Below are 6,075 nucleotides of genomic sequence, written 5' to 3'. Positions count from 1 at the left end.
CCTGCGGGGGGGCCTGCAAGTGACTCAGCAGCTGAAGTTGCCCTGCCTCCCAAGCTTTGCAGGAGAGGTGGGGGCAGGGTAGGTAGGCTCAAACTCNTTTTTTGAATTAGTGTCTTGGGTTTCTCTGGATAAATACCTAAGAGTGGAATTGCTGGGTCATAAGGTAGTTCCATTTCCAGTTTTTTTGAGATACCTCCATACTGACTTCCATAGTGGCTGCACCAATCTGCAATCCCACCAACAGTGCACCAGGGTTCCCTTTTCCCCACAACCTCGCCAGCGCTTGTTGTTTGTTGATTTATTGATGGTAGCCATTCTGACCGGGGTGAGATGGTATCTCACTGTGGTTTTTATTTGCATTTCCCTAATGATTAGTGAGGCTGAACATTTTTTCTTATGCCTGTTGGCCATCTGTATGTCCTCTTTACAGAAATGTCTCTTCATATCCTCTGCCCATTTTTTAATTGGGTTGTTTGATTTTTTGGTGTTGAGTTGCATGATTCCTTTATAAATTTTGAATATTTACCCCTTATCAGATATATCATTGGCAAATATCTTCTTCCATTCAGTAGGCTTCCTTTTTGTTTTATTGATGGTTTCCTTTGCTGTGAAAAACTTTTAAGTTTGATGTAATCCCATATGTTCACTTTTTGTTTTACTTGCCTTGCCCGTGGGGATGTATCAGTAAAAATATTACTCAGGGTAATGTCTGCAAATTTATTCCCTATATTTTCTTCTAGGAGTTTTATGGTTTCAGGTCTTATATTTAAGTCTTTAATCCATTTCGAATTTGTTCTCATATATGGCGTAAGTAAGTGGTCCATTTTCATATTTTGGAATGTGTCAGTCTTATTTTTCCAGCACCATTTATTAAACAGACTATCTTTACTTCATTGTAAATTCTTGCTTCCAGTGTCATAGACTAACTGTCCGTATATGCATGAATTTATTTCTGGGCTCTCTATTCTGTTCCATTGATCTATGTGCCTGTTTTTAGGCCAGTACCACACTGTTTTGATTACGGTAGTCTTGTAGTATGTTTTGATATCTGGTAGTATGATACCCCCAACTTTGTTCTTATTTCTCAAGATTGCTGTGGCTATTCGGGGTCTTTTATGGTTCCATATACATTTTAGGATTATATTGTCTATTTCTGTGAAAAATGCCCTTGGTAGTTTAATAGGAATTGCATTGAATCTATATATTGCCTTAGGTAATATTGATATTTTAACTATATTAATACTCCCTATCCATGAGCATGCTAGGTATTTCCATTTATTTGTATCTTCTTTTATTTCTTTCTTCAGTGTCTTATAATTTTCTGAGTACAGGTCTTTTACATCTTTGGTTAAATTTATTCCTAAGTATTTATAGTTCCTGAAGCAATTGTAAATGGAACTGTTTTCTTTTTTCTTTAATTTTAAGTGAGAATTTATATTTTGAAATAAAAATTCATAATAACAATTCTTTACAAAACTGTCACACAAGAACACATCTTAATATAATGATACATGCTGCATTTATTTAGGGAAGTTAAGATATAGTCAAAACAAAAAGATGTCATTTATAAATGCAAATTTCTCTGAGCAAAAGAGAGCTCATGTAAAACATCAGACTGAACACCAGGGAGAAACAGCGCTGCAGGGACGGCTCACAGCTTCCCTGCATGAGGAGGCGCAGCCTGGTCTCCCAGGCTGGGCGCTGCGGCTTTGGAACTGTTTTCTTAATTTCTCCTTCTGATAGTTTATTATTGGTATATCCAAATGCAACTAATTTCTGAATATTTATTTTGTGTCCTGCTACCTTACTGAATTTGTCTATCAGTTCCAATAGTTTTTTGATGGAATCTTTGGGGTTCTCTATGTATAATAACATGTCATCTGCATATAATGACAATGTTACTTCCTCCTTTCCAATTTAAATGCCTTTTATTTCGTTTTCTTGTCTGATTGCTGTGGCTAGAACTATGTAGAATAAAAGTGGAGAAAGTGAACAGCTTTGTCTTGTTCCTGATCTTAAGGGGAATGGTTTTAGCTTTTCCCCATTGAGTATGATGTTAGCTGTGGGGTTTATAGTATATGGCCTTTATTATGTTGAGATATGATCCCTCTATTCCCATTTTGCAAGAGTTTTTATCATAAATGGCTGCTGGATTTTGTCAAATGCTTTTTCTGCATCTATTAATATGACCATATGATTTTTTTATTTTTCATTTAGTTGATGTGGTGTATCACATTAATTGATTTCCGGGTATTGAACCAACCTTGAGTACTAGGGATGAAACCCACTTGATCATAGTGTATGATCTTCTTAATATATTGCTGAATTCTGTTTGCTAATATTTTGTTTAGGATTTTTGCATCTATGTTAATCAGGGATATCGGCCTGCAGTTTTCTTTTTTTGTACTGTTTTTGTCTGGTTTTGGAATCAGGATAATAGTGGCCTCATAGAAAGAGTTTGGGAGCCTTTCCGCCTTCTGGATTTTTTAGAATAGTTTGAGAAGAATAGGTGGTAATTCTTTTTTGAATATTTGGTAAAATTCACTTGTGAATCCATCTTGTCCAGGGCTTTTGTTTGTTGGGAGCCTGTTGATTACTGACTCAATTTCCTTGGTAGTAATCAGTCTATTCAGATTTTCCATTTCTTCTTGAGTTAGCTTTGGAAGGTTCTATGCTTCTAGAAAATTATCCATTTCTTCCAGATTGTCAAATTTCTTGGCATATAGTTACTCAGAGTAATTTCTTAAAATTTTTTGTATTTCTGTGGTGTCTGTTGTCACTTCACTTCTTTCATTCCTGATTTTTTTTTAATGTGAGTCCTCTTTCTTTATTTTTTTGATGAGTCTAGCTAGAGGCTTGAAAATTTTGTTTATCTTCTCAAAAAACCAGCTCTTGGTTTCGTTGATCTTTGTTTTTCTGGTATTTCTTGGTTTTTCTGTATTGTTTTTCTGGTCTCTATTTCATTTATTTCCACTTTGATCTTTATTATCTCCTTCCTTGTACTCCCTTTGAGGCTTGTTTTGTGGCCTAACATGTGGTCTATCTTGAAAAATGTTCCATGTGCACTTGAGAAGAATGTATATTCTGTAGCTTTGAGGTGAAATGCTCTGAAGATATCAGTTAAATCCATCTGGTCTAATGTGTCATTTAAGGTCGCTGTTTCCACACTGATTTTCTGTCTGGAGGATCTGTCCATTGGTGACAGCAGGGTGTTGAAGCCCCTACTATGACAGTGCTACTGTTGATCTCCATCTTTATGTCTGTCAATATCTGTTTTATATATTTAGGGGCTCCTATGTTGGGTGCATAGATGTTTACTAGGGTTATGTCCTCTTGTTGGATTGATCCCTTTATTATTATGAAGTGCTCTTCTTTGTCCTTTATTATATTCTTCAATTTAAAGTCCATTTTATCTGATCGCTATTCCAGCTTTTTTCTCAGTTCCATTTGTATGAAGTATTTTACTCCATCTCTTTCCTTTCAGCCTGTATGTGTCTTTTGGTCTGAGGTGAGTCTCTTGTATACAGCATATGCAAGGGCCTTGCTTTCTTATCCATTCAGCCACACTATGTCTTTTTTTTTTTTTAAAGATTTTTTTATTGGGGAATTGGGGGGATGGGAACAGTGCTGGGGAGTTGGGGGAAGGGGAACAGACAAGTTGCTGTCGTTTTGNATATATATATATATATATATATATATATATAGTTTGACTTGATTTTTGGATATGGCGTGAGCTCACAGTCCAATTTCATTCTTTTGTATGTGAAGTCCAATTGTTCCAGCATCATCAATTGAAAAGACTATTTTTCCCCCCATTAAATGTTCTTGGTACCCTTGTCAAAATTCAATGGGCCATAGATGTATGCACTTATTTCTGGACTTTCAATTTTATTTCATTGATCTATATGTCTATACTTATGCCATTACAACACTGTTTTGATTACTGTACTTTTTTTTAAGTTGCAGAAAAGGACAGTTTATTAGAAGAAAAAATACATTTCAAAGAAACAAAAACGGGCCCGGGCAGTAGAGTATAGCTCAAGGGCCATTATAAGAAGAGAAAGCACACTCCAAACAGTTTGGAGTGTGCCAAGCAAAGGAAGCTCAAAAGACCTTGATTACTCTACTTTTGTAGTAAGTTTTGAAATTACAAAAGATTCCTCCCATTTTCTTCTTCTTTATCAAGATTGTTTTGGTTACTTGGGTTCCCTGGCAATTTATAAGAATTTGAAGATTGGCTTTTTTATTTCTGCAAAAGGCTGTAGGAATTTGATAGGGATTGCACTGAATCTATAGATTGTTGGAGAGTGAGATTAACATCTTAACAATATTAAGACTTCATATCACTAACATGGGATGTTTTCAATTTATTTAGATCTTTTTAATTTTCTTTCAGCAATATTTGCATTTTGAGTGTATAAGTATTTCACTTCACTGGCTAAATTTATTCCTCAGTATTTTATTTTTTTCACATGCTATTGTAAGTGGAATTGCTTTCTTAATTTCTTTTTTTGAACTGTTCACTGCTGGTGAATAGAAATACAAATGATTTTTTACTTTGATATTTTATCCTGCGACATGTTTTTAATTTGTTTATTAACTCAGAGGATTTTTTTCTTTTTTTTCTTTTTAGTTTCTTTGGGATCTTCTATGTAAGGGGTCATGTCATCTGTGGCTAAAGATAGTTTTACGTTTTTCTTTCCAATTTGGATTCATTTATTTTATTTCTTTCTCCTTTTTTTGTCTTATTGCTCCAGCTAGAATTTCCAGTATAATGTTGAATAGCAGTGGTACAAGCAGGCATCTTTGTCTTGCTCCTGATCTTTTTCTTTTAAGATTTTTATTAAAATACAGCTAAAATACAATATTATATCAGTTTCAGGTGTGCACCATAGTTATTCAACATTTATATACTGAAGAAGTGATCACTATGATAAATCCATCCACCATCTGACACTGTACCATGCTATCATAATATTATTGACTATATTCCCTATGCTGTACATTACCTACCCATGACTTGTTCATTTTATACCTGGAAATTTGAAACTCTTACTCCCCATTCACCTTTATTTCCCTCCAATTTAAAAAAATTTCAATTACAGTTCACATCCAATATTATTTTATATTAATTTCAGGTATATAGTACAGTAGTTAGACATTAATATTTTAAGAAGTGATCCCCCTAACTATTCTAGTACCCACCTGGCACTATAGATAGTTATTACTATATTATTGATTATACAGCCTAGGCTTTTTTATTTTATTGTTTTGTATTTTATTTTTTATTATTATTAGTTTCAGGTGTACAAAACAACGCAACAGTTATTTTTTTCACCTCTCACAAAGGGACAACCCTCCCTTCCCCATCCACTGCCCCCCCACCCCTGATATCCTACATATCTATTACAATTCCATTGACTCCATTCCCACACTGTAATCCACATCCCATGACTATGTATGTATTAAATTATAGTTGACATATAATATTATTCAACAGCAGCTTCAGATGTACAGTGCAGTGGTCAGGCCTCTACACCATCCATGAAGTGGTCTCCCTAACAAGCCATGAGTCCATCTGGCCCCCTAAAAACTATTTACAACATTATTGATTATATTCCCCAGACTGTCTTTTCAATCCCTGAGACCATATTGTAGTTACCAATTTATGTTGTCTCATCTCTTCCCCTTCTCCTTCATCCCCACCCCTTCCTAACTAGCAACGCTCAGTTTTTCCTCTATGTCCCTGAGACTTTCTGTTTACATTGCTCATTTATTCAGTTCTTTAGATTCTACATATAAGAGAGATCATATGGTATTTGTCTTTCTCTGACTGACTTATTTCACTTAGCATAATGTTCTCTAGTTCCATCCATATCGTTGCAAATGGTATGATTTCCATCTTCTTTATAGCTGAATAATACTCCATTGTGTAAATGTACCATAGTTTCTTAATCCAGTCATCTACCGATGGGCATTTCGATTGTTTCCAAGTCTTGGCTATTGTGACTAGCACTGCAATGAACATAGGGGTGCATATATTTTTTTGAATTAGTGTCTTGGGTTTCTCTGGAT

The sequence above is a fragment of the Hipposideros armiger genome, unplaced genomic scaffold, assembly GCF_001890085.2.
Source record: "Hipposideros armiger isolate ML-2016 unplaced genomic scaffold, ASM189008v1 scaffold_254, whole genome shotgun sequence".
Classification (NCBI taxonomy): domain Eukaryota; kingdom Metazoa; phylum Chordata; class Mammalia; order Chiroptera; family Hipposideridae; genus Hipposideros; species Hipposideros armiger.
The sequence above is the reverse complement of the archived record's forward strand: the minus strand, read 5'-3'. Positions refer to the sequence as shown.